Genomic DNA, 26,950 nt, shown 5'->3' with positions numbered 1-26,950 from the left:
AGTACTGATTGACCGAATCTCACAGGTTCCCTCTGCCGAGAAATGTTGTGTTTGGGAGAGTCCACTTATCCCGGGAAATATCTAAATATGGATCTAATTTTAATGACGGTGCAGAACATCGTTTCGAAATAGTGCAACAGTCGCACACTACCAGCCAAGCTGCACATACTGCCGCGCAAGGTCCCGAGTTCCACTCATTCATATCACCACGCGCAGTGTCTGCTTACAACTCCACAAGTATTCTAAAACTGCACAGTTCCAACATTCAATCCTGCAGTCATATCTACATAGCTTGGTTACCTAATGATATAGATGTTGATTGCCATAGAGAATCTGCCGGTGGCTCCATGCAGCCTACGCAGTGGCCTACGCCGTATGCGCTAGCCATGCGTCTTGGTAGGTGTGCCAGGTACCAACTGATGAGCCCAACTTAGCACACTGGGGCGAAACGCTGGCAACCAGGAATGTGTTAGCTGGAAAATTTATTATGTACAATAACGGACCATTTATATTAGTATTGGTTACCTAATACACCAAGTATCAAAATTTCTGCTTAAGCTGATACTCCTTACAGATTCTTATAGAGAGTATCATGTACACATTTGTTATTCTAACATGTGTACATACTTGTATACTTTTATTATAAATGTCACGTTATATTGTGTATAGACTTATTACCATAACGCTCGGTACACAACCGTAATGTATTGCCAGGACCAACTGAATTCTATCTGAAACGACACGTGTCTAAAAAATTCGACACAAGTTTATCCACAACATAGAGCATCTCATCTGTACTTCTATACCCAGACATTTTAACGTATTTGTGTACTTGTAATATATATTGCTCACCTATTGTCACTCGTAATATTTCACTTTCATATGCAACATTTTTAGCACCATGACACTTCACCCATTTCGACCACACATCATGGTGTTTATTATATATTTGTTTCATACTGTTCTTACAGCTCATTAGAAACATGTTTTGTGATTTAGTCAAATATTGTGTATTGTTTAAATATGGCTGATGATGACCCCGAGTAGGGTTGAAACTAGTCCCATGTAATGTAAATAAACGCAGTGTAAATAAAACTATGTACAGAATAGGTGGAAAACATTTATGTTTATAATTTATATGTAATCTCAGTTCAGTACGGACCAACAACATGAAATTCATAACCCTTAAAACTAGTTCCCGTTTGGAAATATTCCCCCGAAGACTGCCCAGAAGAGCCTATATTACATTAGAATAAGAAGGGAAGCCCTACATGATCTAACTATTACATGCTAATGAAAGCCACTGAAATCATCCCTCAACTTCACAGGCAGCAAGGTTCCCTTAGCTAATATTCTGCCATACCTTGTTTGTTGAGACTTCCCCAGGGCGAGCTCCCGTCTCCCATCTCCCGAGGGAGATCCTCTCTATCCTCCGACAGGACGCACACCCAATCACCGCAGCAAGATCAGACCAGCAGGCCAAAATTTTCACCACTTATATGAGAAGATGGCAAAATAATCTAAATGTTTTTTGTATCCAGCGCTTTGATTGCGAAAGATGATATAATTTCGGACGTTATGATAGGTTGATTACTTTACGTTCTGCATTGTGATAGGCGGATAGAATAACAGGTAATATTGACACGTTCAGAGAAACGAATATAAACAACAGAATGCAGACAGGGCTGCCAACAACAAAGTATAAGCATTCTCAATGACGAGTAATAGGCTTTGATCCCAAGAGTGCGCTAATAAACATATGGTAGAGCCATATAACCTTCGGAGGAAAACTTTCACAATTTCACGAAGTTATCAGTTCTATCAGAGACGGACACAGTAGTAAAAGGCGCACAAAACGAATAGACGGAAATGCTGTACACATAGTACAATTATTATCATTTTTTTTTTGCTAGTTGTTTTACGTCGCACCGACACAGATAGGTCTTACGGCGATGATGGGACAGGAAAGGGCTAGGAGTGGGAAGGAAGCGGCCATGGCCTTAATTAAGGTACAACCCCAGCATTTGCCTGGTGTGAAAATGGGAAACCACGGAAAACCATTTTCAGGGCTGCCGACAGTGGGATTCGAACCTACTATCTCCCGAATACTGGATATTGGCCGCACTTAAGCGACTGCAGCTATCGAGCTCGGTATCATTATTATTATGGTTGTTGTTTCGTATAGGCCGGCTAAGGACCACGATATTCAACTATTGCGTTTGGAGTGCCTTTTGATGTTTACCCAGTAATTGCGCATCGTCTGGCAGTGTTATTCTTCCCTCCCCTTTGTCCAGAGGGTACCTGTCTTCCTTCTAGGTTGTATGTCCTGCAATCTCTTTCATTTAAGCATCTTCCTAAAAGATGTCTCACCGGGCGAGTTGGCCGTGCGATTAGGGTCGCGCAGCTGTGAGCCCGCATCCGGGATTTAGTGGATTCTAACCCCATTGCCGGCAGCCCTGAAGAGGGTTTTCCGTGGTTTCCTATTTTTAACACCAGGCAAATGCTGAGGTTGTACCTTAATTAAGCCCACGGCCGCTTCCTTCCCATTCCTAGGCCTTTCCTGTCCCATCGTCGCCATAAGACCTATCTGTGTCGGTGTGAAGTAAAGCAAATATTAGAAAGATGTCTGGTCTTTTAATCTCTTTCCGCTCCTCCAAGTTCTTGCAGATCTTTGTTTACCGTACTTCCAACAACCATGGTGACTTTAGCCAGTAAACGAGAAGCTGGTTGGTCAGTCCGGCATGATGCATCCTGTAGACGTAGCTCTCCCTTCCCGGCCACGTACGCGATTTTTTGACGGTATTTGTAGAGCTTTTGGTTGGGGTGCCTTTCGTATTCAGTTCCTTCCTTGACAGTCTTTCCTTGTATTAACACCTAGGTACTTACAATCTTTCCCATAAGGAACTTTCACCCCATCAACACAGTAATTAAAACTGAGAGGATGTTCCCTACTTGTGAAACTCACAAACTGATTTTTAACCCAGTTTATCATCATACCATTGCCTACTGTCCATCTTACAACAATATTGAGGTCATTTTGCAGTTGCTCACAATCTTTAATACAGAATAACATCAGCCGCAAAAAGCCTTATCTCTGATTCCACTTCTTTACCCATATTATTTATATATGTAAGAAAATATAAAGGTCCAATAATACTGCCTTGAGGAATTCCACTCTTAATTATTAGAGGGTCAGATAAAGCTTCTCCTACTCTAATTCTCTGAGATCTATTTTCTAGAAATATAGCAACCTCAACCAGTGGTGTATGCTGGGATTAAGATATGGGCTACCACTAGACTTAGGTTACCTCTTGTCGATGCTTGGTTTAGTGAACGTCAAGCCTTTAGCGTTTTGAGCTACAGCCAGTAGTCAACGGAGAAGCCTGCTGTGTTATCAAGAGTGCTTTACAGGCTACTTCCCCGGCCTCTGCTACTGCCAGTACTCAACCCCTGATCAGTGGAGATGGTAGGTTAAGGTTTAGCAAATGGAAGTCCGGTTTTGTGGCTAAATGAATAGAACGTTTGCCTTTGGTCCGATGGCTCCGGTTCAGTTTCCAAAATCAACCTCCTCATACTGTTAATTCCCATGGCTTGGGGACTGAGTGTTCATGACGTCTTCGCCATTCATTTTATCCCCATTAGGTCAACACCAAGTCTATATAGATGCCATGACCCATTATTATTATTATTATTATTATTATTATTACTAGCAAGATACCCGTGCTTCGCTACGGTATTATACTGAAATTTAGAATTGAATGCTTATTGTTTTATATATAATCCACCGAAATTCGCGATCTGACTCGTTTTCTGAGAGAATCCCCCAAAATTCGTGATCTGACTCGTTTTCCTATAGATTACGGCAAGTTTTCTCCCATTTTTCAATCTTTCTTTCCATCAATCGATTTCGTACTTCCCGGGCTAGGTCCAGGTATTCCACCCGGTCAGTTGGATCCCTAAATCTTTGCCATCTTTCCCTATAAGCATTTTTAGTGTGGTACAAATCCTCCAGGAGATCCAGCGTGGTGTCGTCTTGGGTGCCTTGGCGATACTGAACCCGCGGCCGGACTGCATTCTTAGTCATTACCCCTTCAGGATCCGTTTCCAGCGCGGTCCGCACATTTGACGACAGTCCAGAACATTATTATTATTATTATTATTATTATTATTATTATTATTATTATTATTATTATTATTATTATTATTATTATTATTATTATTATTATTATATGTTCTGGACGCCACAGCTTGATGCAAGACCGCTACTTGGCGGTAAATTACATCTGCTGCCATTGTCATTGTTGACAATGTGACCAGCACCATTGTCGCGCGTAGGCAAGTGTGCGGGATTTCTGGCCATATGAATGACATACTTCCGTGCATTATTGAACTTATTATAGAGGTGAAAAATTGAACGTTCAATCTCATTCCTATAGTTTATTTCAAATGTGTTTAAATTGTTATCTATATGCCAGGGGAATCTACTGTAATCTAAGAACGTTCTCCGAAGGAAAAGATGGCACTTGAAAACGAACCAAGGAAAGATTAAAAATGATCGGTTTATGATCAGAATAAGTACACTGAAAATCTACAGCCTGTTTCCAGTCATTCGACAGGGTCAGGAATGGAATGAATAAAGCCCCCATCTAGCGGCGACAATAGGAATCGTGCCGGCAGCCGAAACCTGTCGCACTCCTCTGGGGCAATGATTAATGAATGACAAATGAAATGGAATGATATTGGACAGTGTTGCAGGAATGGATGATGACAAGGAAAACCGGAGTATCCGGAGAAAAACCTGTCCCGCCTCCGTTTTGTCCAGCACGAATGTCATATGGAGAGACCGGGATTTGAACCACGGAACCCAGCTGTGAGAGGCCGGCGCGCTGCTGCCTGAAAAAATGGAGGCTCCTTATAAATACATAATGAACAGTAAAATCAATTGGTCTCATCTCCTTTTACACCCCACCGCCGTTAAGTTTATTTACACCCCCCCCCCCAAAGAAAAAGTAAAAGAAGGCGTGTTTCTTTATGTTTAAAGGAGATTCCAAACACCGATGTTCACGTCTATTGCCTTCAGTTTTGAGATTAAAATAATTCACTTCTTTTTCACTTTCATACTCCCCCCCCCCCCCAAGTGAATTTTCCGGCAAAAATACTTGTTTCTTTAATACCAAAGGATCTTCTAAATACCAATTATCACGACTGTAACTTCTTTAGTTTTTGATTTATGTGTCCTCATGAAAGGAATTCAACTCCTTTTCACTCCCGCCCCCCAAGATGACTCACCCACCCCCCCAAAACAGGCTTTTCTTTGTTTCTAAAGGAGATCCAAATACCAATTTTCACGTCTGTAGGCCATAACAAATTTAGTTTATTATATATAAGTATTCTCATACAATTAAGTCAATAAATTTTTCAAAACTTCACCTCCCCGCCCCCCCCCCCCCCCCATTCATTGGATTTTCCGAGAATACGTGTTTCTTTACTTTTAAAGCAGATTCCAAATATCAAATTTCACGTCTGTAACCTCTTCATTTTCGAGATAACAGTAGCCTAATTAAAAGAATTCAACACCATTTTCAGTCACTTTTACCCCCCTCCACTCAAGTGGTATTTCCGAAAACTAAAAATACACGTTTTAAAAATACATTTTTCACTTCTGTAACATGTTAAGTTTTTTGAGATATACTGTAGAAATTCTCATTTTTAAATTTCACCCCCTTTTTTGGTTCCCCTTACATTTACAGGAGATTCCAAAAACAACTTTTTACGTCTGTAACATTCTACGTTTCTCAGATATTCTGAAGATATAATCTTTCAAAAAATTCACCCCAATATGTCACTCCTGTTTAACCGCCATTAATTGGATTTTCCCAAAACAAAAGCAATACGTGTTTCTTTCTTTTTAAAGGAGATCCCATATACAAATTTTCAGTTCTATAATATGTTCAGTTATAAATGATATGAGTAAAGGAGTGGAATCGGTGGTAAGGCATTTTGCGGATGATGTTATTCTGTGTAGAGTAATAGATAATTTTGCAACGTGACCTCGATAATGTTGTGAGATGGACAGCAGGCAAGGGTATGTTGATAAACGGGGTTAAAAGTCAGGTTGTGAGTTTCACAAAGAGGAAAAGTCCTCTCAGTTTTAATTACTCCGTTGATGGGGTGAAAGTTCCTGTTGGGAATCATTGTAAGTATCTAGGTGTTAATATAAGGAAAGACCTTAATTGGGGTAATCACATAAATGGGATTGTAAATAAAGGGTACAGATCTCTGCACATGGTTATGAGGATGTTTAGGAGTTGTAGTAAGGATGTAAAGGAGAGGGCATGTAAGTCTCTGGTAAGATCCCAACTAGAGTATGGTTCCAGTGTATGGGACCCTCACCAGGATTACCTGATTCAAGAATTGAAAAAAATCCTAAGAAAAGCAGCTCGATTTGTTCTGAGTGATTTCCGACAAAAGAGTAGCGTTACAAAAATGTTGCAATGTTTGGGTTGGGAAGAATTGAGAGAAAGAAGAAGAGCTGCTCGGCTAAGTGGTATGTTCCAAGCTGTCAGCGGAGAGATGGCGTGGAATGACATTAGTAGACGAATAAATTTGAGTGGCGTTTATAAAAGTAGGAAAGATCACAATATGAAGATAAAGTTGGAATTCAAGAGGACAAACTGGGGCAAATATTCATTTACAGGAAGGGGAGTTAGGGATTGGAATAACTTACCAAGGAAGACGTTCAATAAATTTCCAATTTCTTTGAAATCATTTAGGAAAAGGCTAGGAAAACAATAGATAGGGAATCTACCACCTGGGCGACGGCCCTATATGCAGATCAGTATTGATTGATTGATTGATAGAAAACCAAGAATAACGGCCGAGAGGATCCGTCGTGCTGACCACATGACACCTCGTAATCCGTAAGCCTTCGGGCTGAGCAGCGGTCGCTTGGTAAGCCAAGGCTCTTCGGAGCTGTTGCGCCATGGAGTTTGGTTTGGTTTTCTTAACTACTGACATCAGAAGGGTAATTTTCATATCATATTCATTGAACCTCTAACAGAAAATTGGGTTCATGGAGTGCGGTCCACAGACGAATGGAACCATTCAGATAGATGACCAAATCTCAAAGTAGAACAATTTAAGTATCTTGATTCTTTGGTCAACGCTGAAAGTGTCACTATTCGAGACGCCCATGCAGGAGTAAATGCGGCCTGGATGAAGTGGCGGCAAGCTACTGGTGCTCTCTACGATCTTCGGATACCGTACCAATCGACCTGAAGTCCAAGGTTTGCAGGTTTGCCCAGTCGCTCTGTGTGGCTCTGAATGCTGGCCAGCTACAGTCAAGCACTTCATGTCATGGAGATGCGTATGCTTCACAGGTCACTTGATCTGACCCGGCTAGATCATCACGAAAATTGCAATACGGAAAATCATGGGAGTTGTCTCGATTGTTGACAAGATGCCTGAGACACGACTTTGATTGTTTGGCCTCGTAAATGCGTAGAGAAGGTACATCTACTGTACAGACGGCACTTCACATCACGCCAACTGGAAATAGGCCACGTTGTCGGCCCATGAAACGCTGGTTTGATCGCCTTCAAGAAGACACGCTCTATGTTCATCTTATTCCAAATGATGCGCCAATAGGACCAAGTGTAGACTGGCTTGCAAAACAGCGGAACTTGCTCCATTGCGGGGCAACCGCTAAGAAGATGATGACTCATTGCACCTCATTTTCACGTTTCAAGATATGTTTAATGTTTATCTACATGTTCGTGTTCACTTCCGTTGTGCATGAAAGTGTATATGTTGATGCTGGATTTAGAATGTTATACTAGTAGTATTTCTCGTCATAATTTCCTTCTGTGGAGTTGCTTGCTGTACTCTTGTTGCTGTATTTTCTTGTTGGGTGATTATATTTTAACGTTTTTATTGCACTACTGCAAGTGACCATTGCCACCGGCGTATTTCCCAGTTGCGATGTACTTGTTAATAATAACGATAACAATAATAATAATTGTTACGGAATTTCTGTAGAGCAGAAAGAGGTGAAAGTAGGTGCTGGGTGGAATGGGGTTATCTACTATATCAAAAATTAACTTAAATTTTAAAAATAAGGTTATATTTCTTTTCAAAAAACCAAACTTGACCAATTTTTCACTGAGTGAAAATAACAAGTGACAGGAACAAATAGCACTCTTGATACAAGAACTGGAAAACCCGAGATTAGGGAATTTATCAATTTTTGGGCTTCAAGCCCCTAGTTTACAAATGTACAATTTCGCAAATGAGGTATTATTTAGACAAGGACAGAAATCTCCCAATTCAAGAGCACTTTGCTCCAAAGGTTAAAAATCTATAGCCTTCCAGAGGCACCCCTCACTATTACAGGAAATTCACAATCTTAGAAAAGAGCCTACATCCTCTCCAACACTAACCACGGAGACTGCGCTCCCAATTTCTTACAGCCTACTCGAGGCAATATTACACTATATATAACAGTTCCCGGCCTCTCTAGGCCCAATCTACAAGTTACAATTTTTTACACAGGGGTAACTATTACCCAAACTACTGGGCCTTCGTGGAGAGAAAAACAGGTTCAATTTACTGGCCCGAACACAAAATGAATGGAGGCGTACACTTGCGCTCCTAGAAACTTAAATACACTAATTGGGCTCTCGGCCTGATGAAGCAGAGACTAATCCCAAGCTACTGAGGTGACTAGAATGGAGGTTAATTTAACACTTTACATAAGAGAGGTGTGACCGTTCACCATTATGCCATGGAGGTGTTAGGAGGTCTGGCTAGTTATATATGCCGTTTTCCGCAACATCCTGTGACAAATAACGCAGTAGTTAGCATTCTGTATGCTTAACCGGGGTATGATCCGCGACGCGCCAGTCCGGAGGGAGCAGTTTCCCTACGTTGTGACGAGAAGAAGACAGCGCAGTATGGTTAACCTTGAAACCGCGCTCTCTTTCTGAGCGAGTGAGGAGAGATGATGACGCTACGCACGGAGATGGAGGTTTGTTGAGACCGGGCCGAATTAAGGTGTGTTAACCGTTGAAAAATAAATGCCCACTATAAATTCAACACCGCATTCATTAGTACCACTTCACCATAATTTACGAAAAAGAGGAAGAAGAAGAATACTTCTACATGAAATAATTTTCCTAAATTTATAAATCAGGTCCTATTCGAACCAGTGTATTTTATGCTGACTGTCAATGCATATAAACACAATACTTTAAATATGGATCAGTAATGACGCCTATTATACAGTAGTACGCAGATCAGAGGCGACTACTGAAATCTGGCAACATGTGGAAAAAAGTGGGAGATATTGCATGATGAAACATGACGCATGATTTTCCAAAAGGACGCTTTGGAAATTATGAATAACCTACTGATCGCTTTGGTTTCACAGATGTTCAGTAGAAAGTAGAGGTCATGAGCTTTAATTCGATTGTTATCACGTCGCTCAAAAGCTTCGATTACCGGACCCATATTTTCAGCAGCGACATATTTCACTTCAAACCTGACCATTTTTCCGAAGGTTATAAATATAGCCTGGACCGAGACACTGTATCTCATTCTCATCCGAGTAGCTGCAGTGGTAACACGTTACTTAATTGTCGTCTGTATAGTGGCAGCTCAACATATCAGAAGCGGACTTGGATATCAGTTACTTGGATATCAGTGTATCAAGTGTTGTGCCATTGAAGAAACACATCAATGTGATTTAATATTTTTACGGAATAAGCCGTGTGGTACAAGTTAATATACATAATTGCCGAATAGAAGCCTTAATTTGGCATTTTCAACATCATAATCGTCGAAGTTAGTTAATTATGACTTATGGTGCAATCACCAACGGAAGGCAAACACTTCAGGTTATTTAGTGTGGTGAGACAGTTAACTAATATATGCAAGGGCTAATTATTATAGCTCCTGAGCATTTAAGAACGAGTGACATTTAGCAAAAATTAACTAACTGTTCTTGACAACATTAATATTCGCATCCTCCAGGGACATTCGTTGTGATAGTCTGTCTGACGGTCAGGGAATGAATAGTGATTTTTACAAACGTATCACTACTTATGTTAATCTGTTTGAACTTAAGAGTGGATCTTGTTACAAGTAGACCCCCTTTGAAAGTGCATAAAACAGTATTTGATAACTTATTCTCCATTTTCTGTATGTTCGTGAGTGGTCGTCGAACCCAAGACTCGGAGCCTACAAGAGTCGCGCCTCAGTGCCTGCAATCAGCTTTACAAGGATCATCCCGAAATTCAACTGAGAAAACAGCAGTTCGAGTCATGGATCGTCGTATGAAGAAAAACCAAGGACTGCTAGGAACAATAATATTCATGATGTTCGTTTAAAGATCTAAGATGTACCCCAGATGACAGCAAGCCTTACTCACCAAATGTTAAGTACATACTTCAATATACCCTAAACACGAGATATGCATGCCAACAAGTATAATATTTGTAAATATTAGAATGTCATAATGAAATATTAAATATGTAGGGAACATTATGCGCGTATAATTGGGAAAGATTTATTACTATCAGTTAGGATCATCAAATGATTTTTAAGATAATCATTGATATTTAACAAAATTCATTTGCATGAATTATTATATAGATTTCAAAGTTCTTAGCTTATATGAATTATCTTTGGGAAGAACGGCAAGTTAGCTAGATTTATATTTCTTCGTCTGGTAAAGATCTTCAGAGTAGTTTGGATATAAATGATACTTGGAGATTCGGGTAGTTGTAATCCCGGATAATATTAGATAATGATTGGAGTTGATCTAAATCGAGGCGTAATTAATTTATAATCATATATGAAATTGTGAGAATAATTAACCTGAAATAATGGGTTTTCTCTGTGAATTAATTGAACGGATTGAGATACGATGCCAAGACATGAGAGGGCGAAGCTATAACATGTTTTGTTGTTGGAGTGATAAGGAAGAATAAATAATTATAGCTGTTGAGAGATATAAAATTGGGCTGAATATATAGCCAGATAACGAGTAATAAGAAATAATGGCCTTCAAGTGAATGCATACTTGACAATGAGCCGAGAGGATATGTAAGAGAATTGAAAGGGAGAGTGATGGGTGATTGATTTATGGTATCTTACCCAGGACTAGTCACAGCTGTTATTGTGATGAAAAGGTAAATGCTGGCCGACCGTACGCCAAGCGAAATCTGCAGTCTCTAGCAAACGATATTAATGTGCCAAGCTCTTTTCATTTACCAGAGTAATCTCAATCCCATTCTAATTATACGTTGCAAGTGACACGGATAATTTCCGGATTTTGTGAAGGATAGATCCCTTCTCGTACTAAGTATTAATTTAGCCTCTGATTGGAGTCCAAAAGGTTGTACCTTGGAATCCGAAGCCCGTCGGTTCGAATGATGCTGGAGCGAAGATTTAACCAGATATTATGGCTTGGTTAAGCCATATCTTCATGATGTGTTGTGTAAATATATTTGATATTTATATATATATATATATATATATATATATATATATGTTTCTGTGTGTTTTATTATTTCCCAATGATATGGTGATGGGTTTGATTCCAGCTTTGACTGATTTTCTTTAAATGTTAACTTGTTAGGTAAACCCAGGATACGCACATATATGTTCAGAGTGTATGTTCATCGTAGTGTTCAATGTAAATATACATTTGTCGTGGTCAAATGGATCACATGTTCGATACACGGCAATGCAATCTCGTGTGTATATCAGATGTGCTTATATTGTGTTATAACTTCTTTTCTCCAAATCATGACGGTAGACAAAGGACACTATTTAATATCCAGTTATGATTAACATATGAAGGATATCTGGTTCTCACCCAGGAATCTCGAGTTCGATCCTCGGTACCGGAACCATATTTAATATCCATTTGTGACGAGAGCTTAACAAATGAATTCAGTATCCATTCTTTTTAATATCATGTATCAGTGTATGTTGATCGAATGGTGTACATCAAGAATTAAGTATGCCAAGACAATTTCAAGAAAAGAAGGCATACAGTGTATATAATGTTATCAGTTTATTTGTTTCTTTTATTCATATGTTGAGATACAACATTATTTGTGTGGTTCGTATCATTATAATAAATATGTTTTGAATATATACTTGAACGGAGATTCTTCTCATTTAACAAATATTAGCATATTCCTCTCATATTATAGAATCCTACTTTCATTATTTTAGATAGTGCCTATTTTATTTCTTTATCGGACATTCCATTACCCATATTGCTCTACGAATTCAGCCGGTGATCTTATGAAAGTAGGGAGGATGAGACTTCAAGCCTGGTAAGTGACTTCTGGCGGTTCTCATCGGAATGTTCCATATGTACGTCTGTTTGTGAAACCAAATTAAGTAATATTGCCTTGATATACCTAATGTAAGCCTTATTTTTGTTGCCCAATTTTTGGGGCCAGTTTCATTTTGTCGCCCAATGTGTTCAGAGCTGGTTCATACTTAATTTGGTGCGACGACTAATGCCCATGGCACGGTTGCATTTTTTTAACGCCCTAACGGTTGCAGAGGAAAGGTTAAAAAATCATAGTCACCTCGAATTAAATTGAAGGGGAACTCGAGAGGGTAACGCACTCTCTATCCCCGATTTAGAGTTTGAGACTTTATCAAATTTTACATTAGCCGAAAGAAAGTTCACATCTTAGAAAACGGATGGTTACATAGTTAAAAAATTGGAGCTTCCCCCCGTATAAGTCTGCGGAGGTAGCTACAGAGAGATATGACTGCTGGCCATTACCTTGGCTGGTGAACTGTCCGGCGAAGAATGAGGCGTCCTGCCTTCCGTCTTAACACACACACTCTCAGAAATACGGCGGTCAAAAGACCAGGTATCCTGGGGAAGGCCGCAGCTTATATACGCGAGAGGACGGTTCGAGAGCATTCTGAACTAATCCGGATACACGCTCTCAATTTTATTGGGTTAACCAGAAACCTACAAGAAGCCAGTGATTGGCTGAAAAATAATTACAGAGAATACATGATTGGCCAGATTCAAACACTGGCGGAATGAGAAAGAAGTCTTGCAAACCTTGAAATAATAAAATAAATGAACATTAATTTAGTTGGGAAACATGAGAACAAAAAAGTTCTTTAAATCACTAATTCTTCTATCTTACACCAGACTGCATGACCGCAGTTTTTTATAAAGACATCTATGGAGAAAAGTTCAAACTTGTTGAAGTAAACAAACATAAAGCAAATAAATCCTATCAGTTTAGGCAACTTCACAATAACTCAATTACTCAATACTTCAATGGTGACATATTCTGGTCAATGTCCCAACTTCATGCAAACGTTGTTTCACGTTTTGTATGAAAGATAGCGTTCCTTAAGGCGCTTCTTTTGAATGTGCGGAGTAGGGCTGTACCACCCGGTACAGCCCTCCCCCCAAAGGTCCTTCCTCGGTTTGACACAGAAGAAATTTGGAAGAAGAACATATAAATTTTATAGATGCTAAAAGTAATCTTGCACTACGTCCTTTTTTAGAGAATTAGTATGGAAAACCAGATTTGAAGTCTTCTTGTGATCGTAGAAGTTTTGCATATGCCGATTAAGTTCGACGGCAAGACCAGCCGCCGCTGCCGATACCCAGGTGAAGTCGCCCGGACCCTCAAGTACCCTCAGATACACCTCTCCCGCTACTATGGGAGGGTTAGTTGTGGTGATGGTCGCCGCAGGTCAGATGTACATGTGCAGTCCCCAGACGGGTTGGCGGTGGAGTTACCGCACCTTAGCCCTTGCCGGTAAGATAGAGCGCCAGCGCGCCGTCCAGAAGGAGTCTTCACTAGAGTGGAGCGGGCCCATTCACCCACTCCGGTATCGGTCGCCAGATGTTGAGACACGGCCGGCGACGGCTGAGGGAGTACTGAAACAATAATATCTGCGTGACAGAGATGGTTTTGCTGGAGTTTTGAGAGTACAATATTTATTTGTTGGAGGCAGAGGGGCGGGCGGCGTCGATGGATAGAGTGTGTTAACAATGCGAGGATTAAGGAGACGATCCTTGGTAATGGCCACCAGGTACTGGCTAACAGGAAATTTCCCGGAGGGGAAGGTTTTACAAGATTACACATAATGCCTACTAATAATAATGATAGGGGCAGAAGGCTTCGCCATTAACATTACATAATTTTTAAGCCGTACGACGCATCTTTAAAAGAAAGATAACCTTCGACTCCTGTCCATGTTTAGTGGCAAAAATAAAACAACCCTGAATTTACACAGGTTTCACCTGAGAGAGGTGAACCCTAAATATCCTCTCCGTTGCTGGGTTACTGACCAATAATGTAACCGGTGTTAGAAAATCTAGAATGAAGCACGGCCCATGGAATCTGGGGGCAAGCTTGCCCGCAGGAATAAATTTTTAACCATGACCTGATCTCCGACCTTTAAATTGGTAGGCCTCCGTCCACGATCATATCTTTTTCTAACCTTTTCATGGGAAACCTTTAAGTTGTGTTTAGGCTTCTTTCATAGATCTCTAATATTATCGGGATTTATTGTCTCTGGTAATATGTCGTTAAGTGACCAAAGATTAGAGAGCGGCGTGTTAGGAATAAATTTAAACATGAGAGAAGCTGGAGTGAACTTGGGTGACTCATGAACCGCCGAATTTAGAGCAAGAGCTAACCAATGCAGGGAAGAATCCCACCTGGAATGATCTTCATGATGAAATGCAATTAATGCAGAATGGAGATTACGATTGACCCGCTCAGCCAGAGACGGTTGAGAATAATAAGCTGAAGTGGTTACATATCATATAGAAAGGTCAAAACATCATTTACGGAATAAGTTAGATGTCAATGCCGTAGTATTATCATAAACTATATATATAGACGGACCAAAAGAAGCAAAAATAGTATTGAAACAAGAAATAGTAGACTGAGCGGTAACTAGCTTAGTCGGAAACAACCAAGAAAATCTCGTAAAACCAACTACACACACCAAAATAAATTTATTTCCGTTCCCCTTGGATTGTGAGAAGGGTCCGGCGTAGTCTATATATAGAAGTTCCGTGGGGCGCGACGCCTGGTGTGATGACAAGAGCCCTAGCTTAGTGGACAAGGTGGGTTTTCTAAGCAAGAAAGACTTGCACGCTTTTACCATTTCTCTAATTTCACCGTCCATATCTTTCCAAATAAACATCTCTCGGATCTTTTCCTGAGTTTTGAAGATGCCTTAATGCGCCCCTAATGGGAGTCTCATGATAGAACTTGAAGATCATAGGCACAAGCACAGCTGGAGCTACTACTTTCATCTTTTGATCGTGCCTGGAAGGGCAACATAAAACCTCGTTTTTCTCAACACATAAGGGACGACATGCTCCCCAGAAGAAAGGGTTTCCATTACAGGAGCCAGCACAGGACATTCACGTTGATATTTCTCAATATCCCGAAATAACATAGGGGCATCAGGTAGAATGGCATTAATGTCCGAAGGTATGGGCGTGGGAAGAGAAGAACTACCTTCTCGTTCCGTGGTCTCCACTTCATCAGAAAACATGCGGCTTAGTCCATCCGCAATTACATATTCGGATCCTCTAATATGCCTCACATCAAATTGGAAAGCAGAAATCCTGATGGGCCCAGCGGGCTATACGACCAGTACAACGAGGCCTAGCTAATACCCAACTGAAGGCTTGGTTATCTGTTTCTAGGTTAAATTTGACATGTTGAAGATAAAGACGGAACTTCCTAAAGCAATCAAAACAGCCAGACTCCCAAGTTCATAGATGGAATATTTGGCCTCTTGAGCCGATAAGGTCCTAGAAACATAGGCGATAATTCGCCTTCCGATTCCCGTTCCCTGCAGAAGGACAGCGGCAACCGTCGATGACGAGGTGTCTGTTTGGACAAGGAATTGCTTTGAGAAATCTGGCTTAGCTAAGACAGGGGCATTACAAAGAGCTAATTTCAGATCTTCAAAAGCGGCTTGCTGAGATGGACCCCATTCAAATTTGACCCCATTCCTACGGAGTAAGTTCAAGGGCGCCACTCTGTTAGCGAAGTTAGAAATAAATTTCTTGAAGAAATTCACCATTGCTTTAAACCTGGCAATTCCTTTGATGTCCTTAGGAGGCTTGAAATCACGGATAGCCTGTGTTCTGGAATGATCGATGGAAACACCATCCGTAGCCACAATATGCCCTAAGATCGACATGGAAAGTTTAGCAAAAGCTACCTTAGATAATTTGACAGTCAACCCAGCCTTACGAAGGCGTTTGAGTACTTCCTTTATATTATATAGGTGTTCTTAAAATGTCTCAAAAAATACGAAGACATCATCGAAGTAGTGATACAGGTATTCAGACTAGTAAGAACAGCTGTCCCCGTGGGGAGTTCGAAAGGCACGCGGTTGTACTCATACCAGTTCCAATCCGTGGCAAAAGCAGTTAGATGTTTCGATTCTTCAGCTAGAGGGATCTGGTTGTACGCTTGATTAAGGTCAAGAATGGTAAAGAACTTGGCTTTCCGAAACCACGAAAAACAAGAGTGAAGATCAGAAAGGGGCACAGATTGTAACACCACCTTACGGTTTAAATCCCTATAATTAATCACAGGCCTGAAGCCACCTTGCGGTTTCGGTACAAGAAAAATGGGCGAAGAATACGCCGACATAGAAGGTCGAATTATACCATCCTTCAACATTTGATCGATGATTTCCTTAAGAGCCTTCATTTTAGCTAGGGACAGTCTACAAGGCGGAAACCTAACTGGAATCGAATCCGTAACCTCAATCTTATATTCGTTAAGGTCAGTAACACCAAAAGTATCAGAAAATACATCAGGAAAGAACTGACACAATTTACGAATACTTTCAGCCTGCTCCTCATGTAGATGTCTTAAGATCTAACAACCTCTCATCCTGGGTAAGCGACACAGAAGAACATGATGCAGAATTACATTTCAAAAGACGAATCTTACAATTATTAGTAAATTTTAAGGCGCACGACTTGCTCTGAATGTCGATCACCAGACCTTTATAAGACATGAAATCAGCTCCCATATTACAGGGCACGACAAGTGTTTAGGAACGAACAAATTTCTTATCCAGGTAAATTTTGAAATACGAATTTTAGCAAAAAGAAACCTAAAATTTCTAAAGGATAAGAGTTAGCCGAAACACATTTAACAGAAGAAGAACTATATCAATCAATCAAACAATCAATCAATCAATCAATACTGATCTGCATTTTTGGCAGTCGCCCAGGTGGCAGATTTCCTATCAGTTGTTTTCCTAGCTTTTCCTAAATGATTTCAAAGAAATTGGAAATTTATTGAACATCTCCCTTGGTAACTTATTCCAATCCCTAACTCCCCTTCCTATAAATGAATATTTGCCACAGTTTGTCCTCTTGAATTCCAACTTTATCTTCATATTGTGATCTTTACTACTTTTATAAACGCCTTTCAAACTTATTCGTCTACTAATGTCATTCCACGCCATCTCTACGCTGACAGCTTGGAACATACCACTTAGTCAAGCAGCTCTTCTTCTTTACTCTTTTCTCGGAAATCACTCAGAACAAATCGAGCTGCTTTTCTTTGGATTTTTCCAGTTCTTGAATCAGGTAATCCTGGTGAGGGTCCCATACACTGGAACCATACTCTAGTTGGGGTCTTACCGGAGACGTATATGCCCTCTCCTTTACATTCTTACTACAGCCCCTAAACACCCTCATAACCATGTGCAGAGATCTGTACCCTTTATTTACAATCGCATTTATGTGATTACCCCAATGAAGATCTTTCCTTATTTTAACACCTAGATACTTACAATGATCCCCAAAAGGAACTTTCACCCCATCAACGCAGTATTTAAAACAGAGGATTTTTCCTATTTGTGAAACTCACAACCTGACATTTAATTCCGTTTATCAACATACCATTGCCTGCTGTCCATCTCACAACATAACCGAGGTCACGTTGCAGTTGCTCACAATCTTGTAACATATATTACTCTATACAGAATAACATCATCAACAAAAAGCCTTACCTCTGATTCCACTCCTTTACTCATATCATTTACAGTATATATATATATATATATATATATATAAGAAAACATAAAGGTCCAATAATACTGCCTTGAGGAATTCCCCTCTTAATTATTACAGGGTCAGATAAAGCTTCGCCTACTCTAATTCTCTAAGATATATTTTCTAGAAATATATCAACCCATTCAGTCACCCTTTTGTCTAGTCCAATTGCACTCATTTCTGCCAGTAGTCTCGCATGAACCACCCTATGAAATGCTTTAGACAGGTCAATCACGATACCGTACATTTGACCTCGAGAATCCAAGATATCTGCTATATCTTGCTGGAATTCTACAAGTTGAGCTTCAGTGGAATAACCTTTCCTAAAACCGAACTGCTTTCTATCGAACCAGTTATTAATTTCTAATATAATCAGAAAGAATGCTTTCCCAAGTCTTACATACAATGCATGTCAAACTTACTGGTCTGTAATTTTCAGCTTATATCTATCACCCTTTCCTTTATACACAGGGGCTACTATAGTAACTCTCCATTCATCTGGTATAGCTCCTCCGACCAAACAATAATGGTACTATTGTACTGTACTACTATAGTCCTGAAACTTACAAACGGTTTTAAATTTAGAATAACATTTAGCCGGAATAATGGAAATCACACTCCCTGAGTCTAACAGAACAGTGACGTGTTCATTATTCACTCCAATTTTAAGAAATAGCACAAATGCAGGGGTCTCCGCCGCAATTCTGAGGCATTCTCTGGGGCCTTCAAATTATAAATTAGAAGCCACTTTATCCTTACCAGAGCTTTTATACGGTTCAAAAAGGATGAGCCTCGGGAAGTTTGTCATGCTGACTCAGCCGGTGACACTAGTCAGTTCCTATTATCGGAGTTCGCGGAGGTTGCACCAGAAGTTGAGCAGGAGGGGGTGCTACTGACATTAGTGCAATTCTTGGCAAGGTGAGTAAACGAGCCACATTTAAAACAACCTTGAGATGACCCTGCTCCATTCTTACTCCCACTCGATTTTATGAATCGGCATGTGTTTCGAAGACGTTCCGTTGAACCACAAGCATTGCATTTGCGGGTGGTGAAAGTTCGGCGAGGTGGAGGCCGAGAACTGTTAGAAGACGGAGGGGGCTCCTTAGCGACACGTAAGGTTTCGGCATACGTCACTCCTTCGGCTGATATCGCTATAGCCTCTAACTCTGAAAGGTTTCCCTGGACGAGACGCGAAACATAGGTAAAACCTATGGGGCGGAGAGATACCTTCGACAATAGTTTGCCTTTTTTGGTCTTCAGAAAAACGGAGTGCGAACACCCTGGTGTAAAATTTAATGTCTTGAATGAAGTCTGCAAGATTCTCATCCAACCACTGCACTCTAGAATGGAACTTTTGGATCAATGATGACATTGCTCTGGCCGGAATGAAATTCCCCAGGAGGTGGGCGTGGAAGTCTTCTATGGATGATCGATCGGCTATGGCTTTAACTATTTTGTCCGATAGGATGGCTACGGAATATGGATATATAATTTGAAGTATTGAATGAGAGGGGAGAACACTAGGGCGTGATCTTGAAATTCTACTAAGAACCTTAAAAAGAAAATGACTTCATTCGTGCAGTTGACGGAACCATGTAGAATTTTTTCAAATTACCCGCCACCACATTTCAAAGGTAGTAGCTAAAGATTTCAGCGTGATTCTCTGTTGATTAAAGATGGCCGTTGTCAAAAAAAGCACGTGAAATTATTCAAATTGTCCGCTACCACGTACCTAAGGTAGTAGCTAAAGATGGCAGCACGGTGCTCTATTGATTAAAGATGGCAGTTCTCAAAAACACGTGGAATATTTCAAATTGCCCGCCACCACATTTCAAAGGTAGTAACTAAAGATGGCAGCACGATGCTTTGTTAATTAAAGATGGCCGCTGTCAAAAAGCACGTAGCTTTGAAGAGCTCGTGGAATTTCAAATTGCCTTCCACCGCATGCATAACAGCAGCTGCCATCTTGCGCAATAGCCTCTAAGCTAGCTTTCTTCATAAGAGCCTGTGTATAGCCGCCATCTTGCGCAAGCATCCCTAGGGATTCTCATAAGAGCCTATGTATAGCAGCCATCTTGTGCGAGCATCCCTAGGCCGTCTCATAAGGAGCTGTGTATAGCCGCCACCTTGTAGAATTAGATAGCCGCCATCTTACACAAGCATCTCTAGGGCGTCTCATAAGAGCATATGTATAGCAGCCAACCTAGGTATTAGGCAGAAAATTTTTGTCCGATTTGCTCTACGACGCACCGTTTTCGAGATATTTAATATTTTGCATTTAAGCCACAAATTTAATGAATCGAACCGTTGTTTCTAACACGGCACGTTATACTCTATACCATAGGAAGACCTAATCAAGTTACGAAAACTTGCTCCAAGACACAACATAACAGGCTAAAACAGACCAAATGCCAAAGGGCCTAAGTAGGAACCGAACCGTTAATCTCATCACTGGACTATTTTTTATGCTATCATGTACCTGATACATTGAACCTACGTATTATGCGGGAAAATTTTGTCCGTTTTGCTCTACGACGTGTCGTTCTCGAGATATTTAACATTTTGCATTTAAGCCCCAAAATTAATGAATCGAACCGTTGTTTCTAGCACGGCACGTTATACTCTATACCATAGCAAGACCTGATCAAGTTACGAAAACTTGCTCTAAGACAGGCTAAAACAGACTAAATGCCAAAGGGCCTAAGTAGGAACCGAATTGTTGATCTCATCATTAGACTACTTTTTTCTTGTGCTATCATGTTACTGATACAGCGAACCTCGCTATTGGGCAGAAAAATTTTGTCCGTTTTGCTCTACGACGTATCGTTCTCGAGATATTTAACATTTTGCATTTAAGCCCCAAACTTAATGAATCGAACGGTTGTTTCTAGCACGGCACGTTAGCCTCTAAGCTAGCTTTCTTTATAAGAGCAGCAGCCATCTTGCGGCCACCATCTTGCGCAAGCACCCTTAAGGCGTCTTATAAGGAGCCATGTATAGCCGCCATCTTTCGCAAGCGTCCCTAAGGCGTCTCATAAGAGTCTATATATAGCAGCCATCTTGCGGCCACTATCTTGCGCAAGCACCCTTAAGGCGTCTCATAAGGAGCCGTATATAGCCGCCATCTTGTGCAATTGGCGTCGGGAAGGGCATCCTGCCGTAAAACTGAGGTTAGGCTCCTCCATGAGGTTAGGCTTGCTGTCTTGTGCATCAAAAGTTCGGCTAGGCCCCTCCAAGATAGCGGATGTGAAGTTAGGCTCACTCTCTTAGGCGTCAGGAAGGGCATCTAGCTGTAAAATTGAGGTTAGGTGCCTCCATGAGGTTAGGCTAGCTCTCTTACGCGTTAAAAGTTAGGTTAAGCCCCTCCAAGATGGCGGATGTTAGGTTAGGCTCGCGCTCTTAGCCAGCGCAGTCAATGCGGCGGAGGCCTCTCCCGAGAGCGTGTGGAGGTGGAGGCGGAGGAGGCCTCTCCCGAGAGCCTGTGGAGGTGGAGGAGGCCTCTGCGGAGGAGGCTGCAGAACCATCCACTTATACTACTTTTCAGTGAAATTAATGAACCTCTTTTTGTGTGTGTGTGTGTGTGTGTGTGTGTGTGTGTGTGTGTGTGTGTGTGTGTGTGTGTGTGTGTGTGTGTGTGTGTGTGTGTGTGTGTGTGTGTGTGTGTGTGTGTGTGTGTGTGTTTTGTGTTTATCTGTATCAATAAGCGTGAAATGCAGCAGCCCAACTGGTGACCATGGTCGTTAACGCGTCAAATCTCTATGGCCTGATACCGTGATTAGCCGGTTCTAGTCCCGTTCTTTGAAAATAGTTTTACTATCAGAATGTTGCCTGCCAGGGTAAGGGAGGTGGTGTTCTACAATTTCTAATCACTAGATTGCGTCTCAAAAGTCTGGATTCAGTTCCAAACCTCTCCGCAGTGCTCATATGGAGTGAAGTCACGTGACGCTGTTGATGGTGACATTTGTATATAGCTTTCTCAAGAGTACGCATTTCCATAGACGTAAAAGTACAACTCCGAACTATTTAACAAGATAAGAATTTTCACAATAACGAAAGAAAATCAATATGGTTCGTAAGGAAATGCTACAATACCATACCTGTTTTGATTCCATTCGAATGCTGCATGAAACATGGAAAGTGCATCTTTTATTCATAAAATATATTAGTATTCCATTTAGAACAGGGCCTGTCAGGGGGCACCAGTGCATTGCGTGGTGCAAGGTACAAAAGACGACTTCGCTTGGTTGACCAGAGTGCAGACCCCCACTCCTCGATTGAGCACTGTCTCTTTCTTTCCCAACGCCTGTCTCGCTCTTCCTCACTTGCTCCGTAGCGCTCCAAATCCAAGCCAAGTTGAGCCGAGCTTAGCTGAGTCGCCCCGAGACGACGCGCTGGTCAGAGCCAAGCCGAGTGGGACCAATGCACTGTCACAGGACCTCTGCGCTTCAGTTTGCACGCGTGAGATTTTGGGTGTTTTGAGAGGCCCTGATTTAGAATTTTAAATTACTTCATAGTAATTTCGGCTGTCGAATACAGGCTTATGTACTAGTATGCTAGAATTGCCTACCGTAATGGGTTACCTATTCGCCATACTTCATCCATAAGAACGGATTGTCACACAGTTGTGAGCCTGCATTCGGGAGGTGGTGGGTTCAAATCCCTGAAAATGATTTTCCGCGGTTTTCCATTTCCACACTAGGCAAATGCTAGGGTTGTAACTTAATTGATGCCACGGCCACTACCTTTCAAATCCTATCCCTTTCCCCATCCCTCTATCCCCGAAAACTTTCGATGAGTTAGTGCGACGTGAAACCTGAAAAAATAAGAACGGATTGTCGATGTTACGAATTACATTTCTAAAGTTGGCTCAAGCCTTTCAAGTGTGTTGCGGCTTGGTAAATAGTCGACGGAATTTCCTACTTCAATTTCCTCTGGAGAGTTTTTAACCACAGTTTCCTGTTTTTCCATCATTCTGATCAAGCACCGTCTAACCGCTCGTTTTTTAATGTAAGGTGGGCCGTGGTAAGTGGTGATGGCTGCAGTCCAGAGACTCTTCCAGGAGCTTGTGATCCTGTTGATAGGACTGTGCTTTTTGGTACAAGCAAACACATTAGGTATGACACATTTCTTTATTAGTTACAATACTAATTATTATTATTATTATTACTATTTCTCCGTTAGGGTCTTCTGGGGACCACGTGACAATTTCAATGCTTCATCCTTTGTTGTTCCTTCTTCTTCCTCCCCCCATACTCCTTCACCTGCTCATTATGCCTCCTTTCCCTCTCCTCGGACGATTCTGAGGCTGTTTTCTTTCTCTCCCGACCTTGAAATCATTCCGTTTTTAACACTTCATTTCTTAATCTCGCTCTCTCTCTCTCTCTCTCTCTCTCTCTCTCTCTCTCTGTTACTTCTGTTTTCACTTATGTTGTTTCTTTTAAAATCTTTCTTGGCTTTATGTATTATTATTATTATTATTATTATTATTATTATTATTATTAACAAATACAGCAATGTGTCATTCAAGTAGTACAATAACCAAATTAAATTTAAACGCTAATTCCTCCTCCTCTACCTCCTCCTACTCCTCCTTTCTCCTTATCCAGCTCCAGCCAGGTCCCTCCTTCCGCCATTCCTCTTCCAGCATTTTGCCACAGTCTAGGTTTCTTAGAGGTGAAGCTTCCACGGTGTGAAGAATTATTTAGTTTAATTTCCGGGTTGAACCGTGTTTTAGTTGTCTGTACATCACGTACAGTTTGCCGACGTTTCGAATACATTGCAGTATTCAAAGAACTTGTCCCAAGTCAGCAATCTTGTCTAAGCATTCGTTCCAAGTCAACAATCTTGACCAAGCACTTGTTCCATGTCACCATTCTTGATCAAGCATTTCTTCCAAGTCAACAATCTTGTTTGAAGTCACCAATCTTGTCCAAGCATTTGTTCCAAGTCAACAATCTTGACCAAGCACTTGTTCCAAGTCACCAATCTTGTCCAAGCATTTGTTCCAAGTCAACAATCTTGACCAAGCATTTGTCCCAAGTCACCAATCTTGACCAAGCATTTGTTCCAAGTCAACAACCTTGTCGAAGCATTTGTTCCAAGTCAACAATCATGTCCAAGCATTTGTTCCATGTCAACAATCTTGACCAAGCATTTGTTCCAAGTCAACAATCCTGACCAGGCACTTGTCCCAAGTCACCAATCTTGTCCAAACATTTGTTCCAAGTCAACAATCTTGTCCAAGCATTTGTTCCAAGTCAACAATCTTGACCAAGCACTTGTTCCAAGTCAACAATCTTGTCGAAGCATTTGTTCCAAGTCACCAATCTTGCCCAAGCATTTGTTCCAAGTCAACAATCTTGACCAAGCACTTGTCCCAAGTCACCAATCTTGTCCAAGCATTTGTTCCAAGTCAACAATCTTGACCAAGCATTTGTCCCAAGTCACCAATTTTGACCAAGCATTTGTTCCAAGTCAACAATCTTGACCAAACATTTGTTTGGAGTCACCAATCTTGTCCAAGCATTTGTTCCAAGTCAACAATCTTGACCAAACATTTGTTTGGAGTCACCAATCTTGTCCAAGCATTTGTTCCAAGTCACCAATCTTGTCTAAGCATTTGTTCCAAGTCAACAATTCTGACCAGGCACTTGTCCCAAGTCACCAATCTTGTCCAAACATTTGTTCCAAGTCAACAATCTTGTCGAAGCATTTGTTCCAAGTCACCAATCTTGCCCAAGCATTTGTTCCAAGTCAACAATCTTGACCAAGCACTTGTCCCAAGTCACCAATCTTGTCCAAGAATTTGTTCCAAGTCAACAATCTTGACCAAGCATTTGTCCCAAGTCACCAATTTTGACCAAGCATTTGTTCCAAGTCACCAATCTTGCCCAAGCATTTGTTCCAAGTCAACAATCTTGACCAAGCACTTGTCCCAAGTCACCAATCTTGTCCAAGCATTTGTTCCAAGTCAACAATCTTGACCAAGCATTTGTCCCAAGTCACCAATTTTGACCAAGTATTTGTTCCAAGTCAACAATCTTGACCAAGCACTTGTTCTAAGTCACCAATCTTGTCCAAGCATTTGTTCCAAGTCAACAATCTTGTCCAAGCACTTGTTCCATGTCACCATTCGTGTCCAAGCAATTCTTCCAAGTCAACAATCTTGTTTGAAGTCACCAATCTTGTCCAAGCATGTGTTCCAAGTCAACAATCTTGACCAAGCACTTGTTCCAAGTCACCAATCTTGTCCAAGCATTTGTTCCAAGTCAACAATCTTGACCAAGCATTTGTCCCAAGTCACCAATCTTGACCAAGCATTTGTTCCAAGTCAACAACCTTGTCGAAGCATTTGTTCCAAGTCAACAATCATGTCCAAGCATTTGTTCCAAGTCAACAATCTTGACCAAGCATTTGTTCCAAGTCAACAATCCTGACCAGGCACTTGTCCCAAGTCACCAATTTTGTCCAAACATTTGTTCCAAGTCAACAATCTTGTCCAAGCCTTTGTTCCAAGTCAACAATCTTGACCAAGCACTTGTTCCAAGTCAACAATCTTGTCGAAGCATTTGTTCCAAGTCACCAATCTTGCCCAAGCATTTGTTCCAAGTCAACAATCTTGACCAAGCACTTGTCCCAAGTCACCAATCTTGTCCAAGCATTTGTTCCGAGTCAACAATCTTGACCAAGCATTTGTCCCAAGTCACCAATTTTGACCAAGCATTTGTTCCAAGTCAACAATCTTGACCAAACATTTGTTTGGAGTCACCAATATTGTCCAAGCATTTGTTCCAAGTCAACAATCTTGACCAAACATTTGTTTGGAGTCACCAATCTTGTCCAAGCATTTGTTCCAAGTCACCAATCTTGTCTAAGCATTTGTTCCAAGTCAACAATCATGTCCAAGCATTTGTTCCAAGTCAACAATCTTGACCAAGCATTTGTTCCAAGTCAACAATCCTGACCAAGCACTTGCCCCAAGTCACCAATCTTGTCCAAACATTTGTTCCTAGTCAACAATCTTGTCCAAGCATTTGTTCCAAGTCAACAATCTTGACCGAGCACTTGTTCCAAGTCACCAATCTTGTCCAAGCATTTGTTCCAAGCCACCAATCTTGTCCAAGCACTTGTTTCAAGTCACCAATCTTGCCCAAGCATTTGTTCCAAGTCAGCAATCTTGTTCAAGCATTTGTTCCAAGTCACCAATCTTGACCAAGCATTTGTTCCAAGTCAACAATCCTGACCAAGCACTTGTTCCAAGTCACCAATCTTGTCCAAGCTTTTGTTCCAAGTCAACAATCTTGTCCAAGCACTTGTTCCAATGGTACGTAAGTCGTCGATGCCCGCATGGAAGATATCTGCGTCCAGTCTCTGGAGCTGCGTCTTGCCGAATGGCCGTATCATGGTTGCTTACCACCCAGTTGCTTCTTCAACGGCCCGAGATATGGGAATCGCTGGGTGCCAGGTCCTTAGAGGACGCAATTTTAATTCGTTAATTATTCTTTTCAGAAACTTAATACACAAATAAGCCAAAGTAATGGGACAAGAATAACAGTTCAAGAACTTAAAAATTATGATTTTATTCGTAAATGAATTATAGATAGGTTTATCAACTGACGAAATTGTTTTCTAGTCTGAGAACTGACCTTGCTCCTGCCGATAAAAACTCCCTTTTGCAATAAATAATCAGGGGAAATATTGAAAGAAGGAAGAAATTTACGAGGATTGGTCAAGGACAGCTTTATGTTGCATTATCAAGAGTGCAAATTTCTAATGACCTAAAACTTCAAGTTGTCCACAGATAGACCCGAAAAAAGTCACCTGATGTAAGGGGGAGAC

This window comes from Anabrus simplex, chromosome 1 (assembly GCF_040414725.1).
Source record: "Anabrus simplex isolate iqAnaSimp1 chromosome 1, ASM4041472v1, whole genome shotgun sequence".
NCBI classification, from domain to species: domain Eukaryota; kingdom Metazoa; phylum Arthropoda; class Insecta; order Orthoptera; family Tettigoniidae; genus Anabrus; species Anabrus simplex.
The sequence above is the reverse complement of the archived record's forward strand: the minus strand, read 5'-3'. Positions refer to the sequence as shown.